Source organism: Aristolochia californica, unplaced genomic scaffold (assembly GCF_029961685.1).
Source record: "Aristolochia californica isolate CCGP_79_NKW_82.1479 unplaced genomic scaffold, dmAriCali1.0.hap1 SCAF_12, whole genome shotgun sequence".
NCBI classification, from domain to species: domain Eukaryota; kingdom Viridiplantae; phylum Streptophyta; class Magnoliopsida; order Piperales; family Aristolochiaceae; genus Aristolochia; species Aristolochia californica.
Window position 1 is genome coordinate 2367025 of NW_027181793.1, and position 14078 is coordinate 2381102.

Sequence of the window (14078 nt, forward strand, 5' to 3'; positions counted from 1 at the left end):
GGATCGAATTTACGGGGACAAGGCGGGGATGGATTAGGTAAGGGTTCGGAAGTTTCGGGTCTTTTTCGATGACTCGGGTTTTCAAATACCTCACCTCGACCCGACCCCCTTGCTGACCCTTATCCCCATACAACGACCTTTATTTTCCATCAAACCCACCAAAGTATTAGGGGGACTTTTTGTTGACAAGACGATGCTTTTCTTCAGGTGCAGTTGTAAAGTTGCATGTTGGGTCCAATTGATCCTTGAGCTTATTAAAACCTAGGCCAAATCATCATATAATTCTCTTGACCAGCACTTGGTGTCTCCTGGTTGGTCCCATTGGTAAAATATCTACTCAAACCCTCCTAGACAGGGAAATTGTATGAGAAAGTCTCACCTTAGTTACTATGGATGCAATGAGCGTTGCTAGATTTTAAGGTCTCATGATTAAGTGGTTTAAAGATTTGCCTTTGAGTGTGAAGGTGAGAAGGAAACAAGAAGGGAGAAGAAGAAAATGAAGAGGATGCAAGAGATGATGATATAGTGTGTGAAAGAGAGAGCATTAAGGCATTATCTCTACCCCCTCTTCTCCTTATTCTCCTTATTCCATAATTTTGTATATACAAGTTATAGTAATGCCCTAGAATGGGTTGAGAGACAAATGACAAGTAAATAACGGAAATTTACATAACTAGGGTCCCAAAATTTAACTTTTTTAACACTGTCCCTCAAGTTGGTGCTTCAACATCATATATATCCCAAGTTAGAAGAAGTAGATTGAAGTATCCTTACTGCAATTGCTTTGGTAAAAATGTTTGAAACTTGATTATGAGAAGAGACATATTCAATGCATATGATTCGAATAAAATGATAATCAATTTTAATATGCTTGGTTCTTTCATGAAAAAGCTGGATTTGATGTGATATGTACGACTGCTTGATTCCACAATAAAGTTTTATTAAACATCATTATGGAATCTAAATTCAGAGAGAAGAGAGTTTACCCAACTCACTGCATGCACCATTGTTCTGTATTGGATCGAACGACCACATTTTGCTTCTTACTTTTAAGTCACCATATTATCACTAACCAAAGTACAATAACTTGTGGTGGATTTCCTCTCATCTAGAGAGCTAACCCAATCTGCATTAGCAAAACCTTCAATATTGACATGTCCATGGCATTTGTATAGAAGACATTTTCCAAGAGATTTCTTCAAGTACCAAAGTAATTCTTGTGGCTTGTGCATATACTGGCTGATTGCACTTACAAAAAAAGATACGTTAGGTCTAGTTATATGGAGATAGATTAACTTTCCTGCAAGCCTCTAAAACTCCCAAACATGTACTTCTTGTCCAAAACAACACTTACCTTAAAGGCAGTGGCTAGAGGGGTATGTACTGGTAATCAACTCAAGTACATACTCCCTCTAGGACAAGATAAATCCATACTTGGATTATAGCATTCCAATTCTAAGGAAGTATTTGAGTAGACCTAAGTCTATGGTCTGGAATTCTCAACATAACACATCTTTCAATTATTGAATTCCATATGGATCGATTATTCGCAAGATAATGTCATCTACATATATTACTATGTTGATTTCATGATTCCATAATACTATGATCTTCATCTTAGAATATAGGAAAGAAGAAGAAAAGAGAAGAGGAGAAGAAGTAAAGTGAGGTGAATGAAGAGGGAGGAGAAAACAGATGAGAGAGTGAAAGAGAGAGAGAGGGTGTTATGGTCCTAGGGTTAAGTACCTATGCCTTCCGCACCTAACAGGTTAGTCTTTTGGGATGTATTAGCTAGCTGCTTCACATTTGGTATCAGAGCAGGGTTGTGGAAGATATCCAAACCCTCCCCTTATCCTTTATTTATAGATATCATGAGTGCATAAATTACATGTATACCCTTCACCCTAGAGAGGGAAGAAGAGACAAAAAACTTGAGATATTTAGAACAATGACACTCATGCTTGTCAATGCTTTTTGACACTTCCCCTCAAGCTGGTGATGAAAAAATATCGTATATCCCCAGCTTGGCACGTGCAGTGGAGAGAATTTTGGAGTTGATTGACTTTGTGAACACATCAACAAGTTGTCTATGAGTTGAGACATGTTTAAGACTTATGATTCCTGCTTGCAACTTTTCTGTCACAAAGTGACATTCCACCACGATAATTTTAGTACTCTTATGGAAAACTGGGCTAGAGGCATTGTTGATTGATTATCACAATAGAGTTCCATAGGGCCTTCTTTGTGGAATCCCAATTCAACTAGAAGATATTTAATCCATAAAAGCTCACTTACCGCATATGCCATGGCTCTATATTCTGCTTCTGCATTGGAACTTGCAACCATATTTTGTTTTTTACTCCTCCATGTAACAAGGATGCCTCCCACTAGAGTACATTATCATGAATTAGATTTTCTATCATCTAGTTATCTAGCCCAATTTGCATCGGCAAAACATTCGATATTAAGATGATCATGATAATTATATAAGAGCCCTTGTCCTAGTGCCTTTTTCAAGTACGTGAGAATCCTCTCCAATGCCTGTCAATGAGACGTTTGAGGTTTATGCATATATTGGTTGACCATGCTGACTGCAAAAGAAATATTTGGTCTAGTCACAGTGAGAGAAATAAGTTTGCTTCCTAGCCTCTGGTACTTGCCAACATCAACTTCTTCTCCTGAGCTAGCACATAGTTTTGTATTTGTGTCCATAGGAGTCAACATGACAACACCCCATCATTCCTATTTCTTCAAGTGAGTCAAAAACATATTTCCTCTGTGATAAGATAATACCATGCTTAGACTAAAGAACATCAATACCGAAAAAATACTTAAGGAGTCCCAAGTCTTTTGTCTTGAATTCATTACATATCTTATTTTTTACTTGATTGATACTATCAATATCACTACCCATCAAGATAATATCATCTACATATACAACAAGTAGTACGACTGCTTTCTCAGTATACTTGACAAATACATAATGGTCTGCATAGCACCTTGTGAACCCAAATCAAATCATTTCTTGACTAAACTTGTTAAACCAGGCCAACAAAGATTGCTTTAGACCATATAATTATTTTTGAAAGCAACACACCAACTCTCCCTCGACCACATATCCAGATGGTTGCTACATATAAATTTTCTCCTTAATATCGCTATTGAGGAAGGCCTTCTTTACATCTAGCTGAAAAACATGCCAATGAGAATTAGTAGCGAGAGAGAATAAGAGACACTTCGAGTAGAGTTTGGTGATTGGAGAACATGTTTCCTCATAATCAATCCCATAACATTAGGTATAGTTTTTAGCCACAAGGTGGGCATTAGGGTGGGCCACTATGCCATCCAGATTTTTTTTACAGTAAAGACCCATTTATAGCCCACCAATTTTTTTTTCAGATGGTAGGGAAATAAGGCGCCACATCTGATTCTTATAGAGAGTTGTCATTTTTTCGTCCATGGCTGCTTTCCATCCTGGATTTTGTAGGGCCTTCTAATAAGATTAAGGAATAACAACATAAGAAATAGAGGCAAGAAACTAACATCAAGATGGTGATAACTGATGGGCAGATAAAAAAATTAGCAATGGGTGAGAGGTAGAGGGTCGAGTGCAGGCCCTAAGTTCTTTCTAAAGAGCAATGAGTTAGGTATCAAATGAATGGCCAAAAATAGTAGGTGGAGAAAGAGAGCTTACCTCAAAGAAACCTAGAGACTCCATAGGTGCAGTGTCAACCAATGATTCAGGTGTTCGGGCAGGTACATCAATACGACAATAAGTTAAGGAGTCATCAATTGTTACAATAGGTTTAGGAAACTCATTGGCTATAGAAAAACCAGGTGGGGCACCGGTGGATGGATAAAAGGGTTAGTCCTCAAAGAATGTGACATCACTAAAAACAAACAATTTCTAAAGTGACGAAGTGCAACAAATATTTCCTTTTTTAGTACGAGAGTATCCCAAAAAATACATTTAATTGCCCGGGGATCCAATTTAGTAGTATGTGGAGAAGTATTATGAACAAAATTGATACACCCAAGAAACTCTCTAAGGAAGAGAGAATAACTTATCGCTAGGAAAAATTTAAGAATATGGTGTCTGGTTACCAAGCACAGAGGAAGGTAACCTATTAATAAGGTAACAAGTTATGAGGATGGCATGAGACTAGTAGAAATGGGGCACATGCATATGGAGTAGAGCTCAAGCAACCTCAAGAAGGTGTCTATTTTTTCTTTCAGTGACACCATTTTGTTGTCGTATATAGACATAAGTAGTTTTGTGAATTATGCCTTTTTCCTGGAAAAAAATGATTGGAAGTCTGTAAACAGATATTCCTTGGCATTATTAGAAGGAAAAATATTTAAGGTAGTGTTGAATTGAGTAGACACCATAGCACAAAAGAACTTAAAAAAAGGTAAGACTTTTGATCTCTCTTTTAAGAGGAACAATCATGTTGCTTGGGAGAAGTCATCCACAAATGTAACAAAATACTTTGACTGGGAAACATTGGAGATGTTCATAGGGCCCCAAATATTAGTATGAACTAAAGAAAATGGGGTAACATTTTGGTTTCACCATGAGGAGAATAAATACTCTACTGGTGTTTACTCAGTTGACAATCTTCGCAGTCAAGACTTGAAGCGAACTGTAATGTGGGAAGGAATAATCTATTTGAGTGATTGAAGGGATGAATGTCCTAACCTATTGTGTCACTAAAGAGTCGTATGCTGCGCACTAGTGGTGGTTGTTAGTGCCAGTGAATCAAGATAGTAGAGCCCCCCTCTTTTACAACCTCCACCAGTAACCTGCTTTGTCTTCAGATCTTGAAGAACACAAGAAGTGGGAGAAACAATGATGGAATTTTGTGAGTTGACTATCGGATAAGAGGTTTAATGGAAACACAGGCACAAATAGGACGTCTTTTAAATGAAGAGTAGGTGTAGTAAATTTGAACCTCCACCCCATGTACCTTGGTTTGGGATCCATCAACTATAGAAACAAAATTTTCATTTAAAGAAGGAGATATAAAATCCAGGAGGCTACCATTTACCTGCCTAGTGCTCAAAGGTCCTAGAGTCAATGATCTAGGATGGGGAATTAGCTCAAACCATACCTGTTATAGAAGTAGCAGCAATAGGAGAAATCTTGTTGGAGGTGGCATGGTTGTTTGTATAAGCCTTCAAATGTTTTATCTTCTGAAGTAGTGCAAATTCTTCAGCAGAGATAGTTTTTTGTTCTCTAGTGTTTTGAAGATCCATCATAGTGCAAGGTGATAGTAGTTAGTGAATAGTAATCAATCAGTGGATTTTTTTCTTCAACACAAACGTCTTGATTAAAAAGACCCAATATGTAGCAATGAGACACAATAGCAAATAATAAGTTAGTCAAGCCGAGTTAGGTACCGAGTCATGCTGAGTTAAGAGACCGAGTCAGGCTGAGTCAGGTACTGGGTCAGACTAAGCAGTAGTGGCTTGGTTTTAGACTTCTGACGTCCAATAATTATTTAACCAAATTCCAGTAATCAGATTGCTACGAAATGTCAATAATTTGATATCGTATGATACCAACTTGCAATCAGTAATACCAACCATACAAAATTGGATGAGCGATATTGTAATAAGACGAAGTAGATGAACCATTAATCTGCAAGATAGCAATGAAATCACAAGATGAGTGAGACAATCAACCAAACGAAGCTGTCCACCAGAAGATATGCCAAACGAAGCTGGATGTTGTTTGTTGGAAGTGTGATTGCCTGCGTTGGCTCGGAGGCAACTTTCCAAAGATATGCTAAAGAATCACTTTCCAAAGTATCATACCAGAAGCAATCACGATATGCCAACACCAAAAATCTCACGAGAAACCAAGCTAATCCTCCAACTGGTAAGCCATGATGAAGAAATATTATGACAACACCGAAGATCTGCTACTAACAATCAATCCGATTTAGATGCCAACAAGACTTCTAAAGGGAAAGGAGACGCCAACAGGAATGACGCCACGGGAGAGCAATCGACAACGTATATCTTTAGCGGAAGAGAAGGTATATATCTATAGCAATCAGCAATGTATATCTTTAGTTGGCAATGTCCAATAATAAATCATGCAACAACATAGGCTGGATCCTTAGTAGAAGTTGGATCTTGCTGTTGACGCCAATCAAGGAGATTCCTCTTACTGTAATGTGCTGGAATCATTCAGCCAACCAGTCTATTATCAGGCTACATGAGACCTTCAACAGAATACCAACCAGGAGAGATTACCAGTAACAAATCAGGCTGAATCCCATGATCATCATGATGAAGCAAAAGTGGAAACTGCATAGTAAGAATCAACAGAGTAAGAGTAAGGATCAAAGTGCAATCATGGCTTGAGACCAATAATTTTAACCGAGTTCAAGCTGAGCTCGAACTTTAACATTCATTTAAAATTTTTCAAAAATTATATGTCTCGAGTTTGAGCTCCAACATACATTTAAAATTTTTCAAAAAATACATGTCAAATAAATAGTATATAAAATTATACATACATTTTACATAAAAGTGGGCATGACCTCTACTTAAAATTGAGCATATGGGTGGTATCAAATCCAGATGAGTCTAAACCTTCCTATGTTCGAGCCGAGTTTGATTTAATGATTTCGAACTCGAGCTCGAGCCGACCTAACCTCAAGCCTAAAATTATACTTGAGCTCGAGCCTAATAATTTTAACCGAGTTCGAGCTCGAGCTCTAGGCGAGTTCGAATTTAACCTACATTTAATACTCTACATAAAATATATGTCAAATAAATTATCTATAAAATTATGCATACATTTAAAAAAAAGAATGATAGAGGAGGTTTGGGATTGAATCTCGATAATGAATTAGAACCCATCAATATTAATCTTTTTTACCCCAAATATTGTCTAGCTTATTTTGTAATTTTTGAATCTGGCCATAAATTTACTATAACCTCCTTAGTGCCCCTCATTGAAAATTTATATTTTAGGAAAAACTAGAAATGTTTTTCCTAGGATACAGATTTCCAAAAAAAACCTTTAAATAAAATCCTATTACTATTAGAGACTTACTAGAAAATTACAAGAAATATTTTAAAATTTTCTTAGAAAACTTAAATGGTCCTCTTATTGACTCTTCTAAGGAAATAAATAAAAATTAATAATTAATCTAATATATTACTATACTTATCGATAAATTTTTAATCAAATAAAATGTCAAACACAAAATTGCTATGAAAATTGCCTCATGCTAAAAGTATTATATCATCAACTGTCAAATACTTATTCAAAATTTTTCTATGCAGTTTTCTAGCCCATCTTGGCAAGAAAATCTTACGTAGAAACTTATATGATTTTTAACAAGAATTTCTAATTAGAAAAATATTTTCAAAAAAATGAGGCACTAATGGTCCCTATATTTCTACTAAAAATGCCTTTTCAACATTTATTGAAAAAACCACTAATAGTCTCTAAAAATGTATTTCTACTAAAATATTTTTTCAATTTCTTCAAGAGCGAGGAAGGGACAAAGAGCTTTTTTTTTTACTTGTTTATGTCACACGTGTGAAATAGACTTAAGAGGGGGGGGGGGGGGGGGGGGGGGGGGGGGGGGGTGGGGATGGGGTTTCAAGTGGCTTTAGAAGATATGTTAACCGCTTCCCTTCATTTTCATAAGCACTGGTCCTCAACTTCTATCAGGAGTTATAACTCCCTCCCTTAGTAGTTACACGATGCCATATAGCTTGATGGGAGCTTGGCTAAAATGACATGTTTTTTGGTCCCCAATCTCTGTTACTTGATCTCCTTTCGAAATACACCATCTACAAAGAGTAATCAGAGTTTTGGAAGAGCAAAATCAAGACAACATACGGAATCTGATCGTCATGGATGGTGGTATGATTTTATCACTTTTTTTATAAAATCTTACTTGTGGTATCAGACCAAATACCTCTTACCTACGTATCGGTTCCATTTGAGTGATTTTATTTTCTCTTGCTCTCAGTTTCTGTTTGGGGAGCGTCGTTTTTTATGACAAATAATATTTTTCTGGTTGGAGAGTCGTCGAGAATGTCGATGTAAAACATCCCTATGACTCATGGCTGTCGAGCGGCCGCGGCCGCGGCCGATCATGCAAACCAGTGGCACTCGGTTAGAAGGATGATCAGCTCCGTTGTGCGGTCACCGAGCATGACGACCGACAACGTAATGCGTCAAAAGCAAACACAACACCGACGTCGATGACCATTCTGTAAGGTTTGCTAGTGCCAAGTCATTTTTGCGTGCGGCTGGAAGTTGAAGATGACCTCCAATGCACATAAACATTTAATTAAAATCATAAGGTTGTTTTGTAAATATTGTCCGAGTTGTTTCAGGCTGAGTCATTTGTGACTCGTCGTTCCAACTCGGCAACTGAGTCGCAGGCCGAGGCGACTCGATGTACATAAATAAATAAATAAAGGGGTCGACTCGAACGGGTTGAGTCAGCTCGCCCATTCTAATTCGCTCGAGAGAGGACTGAGCCGACTCGGTTCTCAAAATCAATTTTTGCGCAAGCGGCGATTCGAACCCTCACGATGGAAATAAATCTGGCGTCAGTGACCATTAGGCTTTTGTGTCTAATAAGTCGTATTTTATATATTGTATTACATGTATCTATTTTTATGCGTTTTAACATATACTTAAATGCATGAAATTAAATGTTAAGCATAATTTTATAGTTTTTTAATTATGCTTATATTATGATAATATTTGTGCATAATGATAACATGTTAGTATTAGTTAAAATTATGCAATTCATAACTATTCTCATATTAATTTAGCTTTTAGGCGATTTAATGTCTAGTGATCCCTATAATTTTAATTAATTAAAGAATAGCCACAACATCTTTAATTAATAAAAATATATATTATGATTGATTAGGATCACATAAAGAATATTATATATTAATTTTAATTAATTATATTTAATATAATAAATTTTATCCCACAAGAATTTTTATTATATTGAGTATATTAGTTAGGATAAAATATCAAGTTATTCATAATTTACCCACAGGAATTATGAATTCATAAATAATTTGATAGTTTTATCATAAAGTTTAATCATAAAGAATAATTGAATATGCTTGAATTAAAAACATTTAGCCCACATGTTATGCACGCAATAACATTATTATTTTAGTTGTTTTATTTAATTTACTTTATTTTATTTCAGTTTTAGGCCGTAGGGGTATTTTTGAAATTATTTATTAATAGGGATATTTTTGGAATATTTTATTCATAGGGATATTTCTGTAATATTTTATTAAACCCTAACAGGGTGAACCCTATTTAAGGGGTAAGAGTAATGAGAAAAGGAAGCATTGAAGTATTAAGAATTAGGTTAAATCTAGCGTAGAGAGGCTTAGAATTCTCCTCAACAAGCTCTAGGGTATCAAACTTCCCTTTGGCTTGATCTTCGTTTTCGTCTTTCCCATGTCTTCCTACTACCCCTATGGTAATGCTTGGAAGACCCGTAACCCGTGGCAGATTGCAGATCCTCCCAAAGAATCCTTGTGTCAGATCCGGGACCGTAACAACTGGTATCAGAGCGGGAACACAATGGGTTATTCTATATCCCAAGAAAGATGGATTGCTATGGGTAAGGAATTGGAGGAAATACGAGCACGGTTAGATGCTTCCATTGAACATTATGGAAGGGAGAAACTCGTTGTTGCAGCAAAACAAGTCATACGACCTCAAATTTCTATCTCGGACGGGCAGAACGGCCCATGGCCAAAAAAATCAAAAATTTCGTCTCGAGAGGCGGAAGCAGAAAAGCAACAGAAATCAGTCCTCCCCTACTCACGGCAACAAGCCAATGTTATGCACGCAGCCATATTCCGTTCCGCACGGGAGGGGGAAAATTTCCGTTCCGCACGGGAGGGGAAAAATTTCCCGGCCATTCCCACCGGGAAATATTTTCGAGAGTCTGTCTTGGAAAAATTCCAATCGGTAAAGCCTCCAAGGGCTGCTAGTCACCACAAGAGCAGCATGAGACTCCGTCGGCGACAATTTCGCCTTGTTCGGCGATATTCCAACAACAGAACCGTTGACATTCTAGCAGAAGATCGTCGATGACATTTCCGCAGAAGACCGTCGGCGACATTCCAGCAGAACCGTCGCCGATATTCCGAGAGCCCTCTGTCTCGGCAACTCTCCCATCGGGGAAGCGAAGCCCCAACGGGCTGCTCTTCATCACCGAAAAATCAGGCGATTCCGTCGGTGCCGGGAGAGAGGAAGGAGACGTCCGTCGCTAGACTTCGTCGGTGCCGTGAGGAAAGGATCCACCGGCCGCAGTTCGGGAGTGCCGAAGGAAGAAGACGACTCCCGATTAAATTTTCCTAACTTAGGAAAATTTAATCGGCCCAGTCCGCTGACTCTCACGCTAGACCGGGTTTAGGAACCGAGTCAACCCAGGTTAACTCGGACCGGCCCAAAAAAAAAAAAGTGGGTGAACAGAGGGGGCGTCATAGCTATCACGGATGCTACTTCACCACCTGTGAAGACATCGACATACAGACACTACTTCCGAGCTTGAGGACAAGCTCGTCTTCCAAGGGGGGTGTAATGTTATGCACGCAATAACATTATTATTTTATTTGTTTTATTTAATTTACTTTATTTTATTTCAGTTTTAGGCCATAGGGGTATTTTTGGAATTATTTATTAATAGGGATATTTTTGGAATATTTTTTTCATAAGGATATTTCTGTAATATTTTATTAAACTCTAACAGGGTAAACCCTATTTAAGGGGTAAGAGTAATGAGAAAAGGAAGCATTGAAGTATTAAGAATTAGGTTAAATCTAGCGTAGAGAGGCTTAGAGTTCTCCTCAACGAGCTCTAGGGTATCAAGCTTCCCTTTGGCTTGATCTTCGTTTTCGTCTTCCCCATGTCTTCCTACTACCCCTATGGTAATGCTTGGAAGACCTGTAACCCGTGGCAGATTGCAGATCCTCCCAAAGAATCCTTGTGTCAGATCCGGGACTGTAACACCACATGCAATTTTTTATGTTAATAGATTCAATTTTTAAGGATAATTTACATTGGTAAAGTATGATATTTAATTTAGGCCTCAGTTTTAATATAAGCATGTAATTTATAATTTTATGCAGTTGTACAACCTGCAAAGTTCTCTGATATTTGTTTTGATATTCTTGACCTTAAGGGAGATAACTATAAGGTTTGGAATTAGATAATTCTTCTTCATATAGGGTGGATGGATATAGACTATACTATTAGGAAAGGCGAACCACCAACAATTACTGATACCAGCACCGCAACTAAAATCACACTTTATGAACGATGGGAGCGATCTAATCACCTCAACATGATGTTCATTAAAAAAAAAAATCTATTGGTATTTGTAGTTCTGTTGATCAACATGAAAATGTCAAAGACTTGCTGAAAGCCATTGATGATCAATTTGTCACTTCAGACAAGGCACTAGCAAGCACCCTAATCATGAAGCTCTAATCCCTAAGGCTCACCAGTATGAGAGGTGTGTGCGAGCACATCATGCAAATGAGGGATATTGCAGCTCAATTGAAGAAACTTGAGGTTGAAATGTCGGATTCTTTCCTTATGCACTACATCCTGAACACACTTCCACACAAATATGGACCCTTCACAATCTCATACAACACACATAAGGATAAATGGTCAATTAATAAACTTTTGACCATGTGTGTTCAAGAGGAAGGGAGATTGGTGATGGAACAAGGAGAAAGTGCAATGCTGGCAATGCATGGAAAGGGCAAATATCAAGCCAATCAGAAAGGGAAAGGTAAGCTGGTATAAAAAAATATTCCAAGTGTTTCTTCTGTAAAAAGAAGGGTCACATGAAGAAGGAATGCGCAAACTTTCAGAAATGGTTTGCAAAGGCAATCCAACCTCATTTGTTTGTTATGAATCTAATATGGTTAATGTCAATATTAACACATGGTGGATTGATTCTGGATCAATGATCCACATCTCAAACTCCTTGCAGGGTTTGTAAAACCTAAGGAAGCCAGTGAGAAGTGACCAAAGCGTCTTCTCAGGAGACAATATGAGCTCACATGTGAAAGCTATAGGAACTTGCTATTTAATTTTAAGTAGTGGATTTGTTTTAAAGTTAGAAAATACCTTTTATGTTCCAAGTTTTTCTAGAAACTTGTTTCAGTTTCAAGGCTTGTACCTTTAGAATATTCCTTTAATTTTTTAGATACATCTTTCAGTTTATTTTATAAATCTGATTGTGTTGGGAATGGTACTTTGTCTGATGGTCTTTATTGCATCAATTTACAAAACTGCCACTTATAATTCAACGCATGTTCACATTGGCATTAAAAGATGTGTTATTGATGAGGATTCATCTGCATTGTGGCACCGGAGATTAGGTCATATCTCCATGGAAAGAATTAAAAGATTAGTAAATGAAGGGGTACTTAATACTCTGGATTTTACTGATTTTGAGACTTGTGTAGACTGCATAAAAGGAAAGCAGACTAACAAGTCAAAGAAAGGTGCCAATATGAGTTCAGACATATTAGAGATCATACATAGATATATGTAGTCCAGACATGGACTCACATGGTAAAAAATACTAAATCTCTTTTATAGATGATTACTCACGATTCATGTATCTCTACATGCTTTATAACAAGAATGAAGCATTAGATGCCTTGAAAACCTTTAAGGCTGAAGTAAGACACAATGTGGTAAGCAAATTAAGATCGTGAGATCAAATAGAGGAGGAGAATATTATAGTAGATACATAGAGGATAGACAGGCACCTGGGCCATTTGCGAAGTTTCTTCAAGAGGATGGGATTGTTGCCCAATACACCATGCCTGGTTCACCAGACCAAAATGGTGTAGCAGAAAGAAAAAAATCGAACATTATTAGGCATGGTGTGAAGTATGCTTAGCAGCTCCAATCTTCCTAGATTATTATAGGTTGAAGCACTTAAGACGGTAGTGTATATATTAAACCGAGTTCCAACCTAAACCAAGTTCCAACCAAGGTTGTTCCTAAAACACCATTTGAATTATGGAAAGGTTCGAAACCAAGTTTGCGACATATACATGTTTGGGAATGCCCGTGTGAAGTGAAAATTTATAATCCACAAGAAAAGAAGCTGGATCCAAGGACCATTAGTGGGTATTTAATGGGATATGCCTAAATGTTACAAATTTTATTGTCCATCTCACAACACTAGGATTGTGGAATCAAGAAATGCAAAGTTTCTTGAAAATGACTTGATTAGGGGAGCAATCAAACTCGAAACATAGTTTCTGAGAAGGATCATTCAGAATCTCAACCTTCCATTTCAAGTGATAGATTGGTTATTGTTTACGGCACAACTCAAGTGCAAACTGGTGTTGAACAACCAATTATTGAAGTTTCACAAGTTGTTGACGACTTTCCAGTAGACCAGGTAGTTCAAGAGTTGCGAAGAACTTTTGAACAACTAGTTGAACCACATACTTCTCAGGAATATGATGGTACAACATTAAGAAGATCTACTAACCAAAAAGATCAGTAATTCTTGATGATTATGTTGTGTATCTACAAGAATCTAACTACAACATTGGAGCCGAAAATGATCCCAAGTTCTTTTCACAAGCCATGAATTGGAAAAAATCAAAATTATGCTACAATGCCATGAAGGAAGAGATGAATTTTATGAAGAGGAACGGAGTTTGGGATCTTGTTGAGTTGCCTAATGGAATTAAAGCCATTGGATGTAAATGGGTCTTTAAGACAAAGAAATACTCATTGGGCAACATTGAGAGATACAAGGCAAGACTTGTCGCTAAGGGATTCAATCAGAAAGAAGGAATTGATTACAAGGAAACTTTTTCTCCTGTATCTAAGAAAGATTCCTTGTGCGTAATTTTGGCATTAGTAGCCCATTTTGACTTAGAGTTTCAATAAATGGATGTGAAAACAATATTTCTCAATGGAGATCTAGAGGAGGAAGTTTAAATAAAACAACCTGAATGATTCCCTTCTAGTGATGGTGAGCAATTGGTTTGCAAGCTCAAGAAATCCA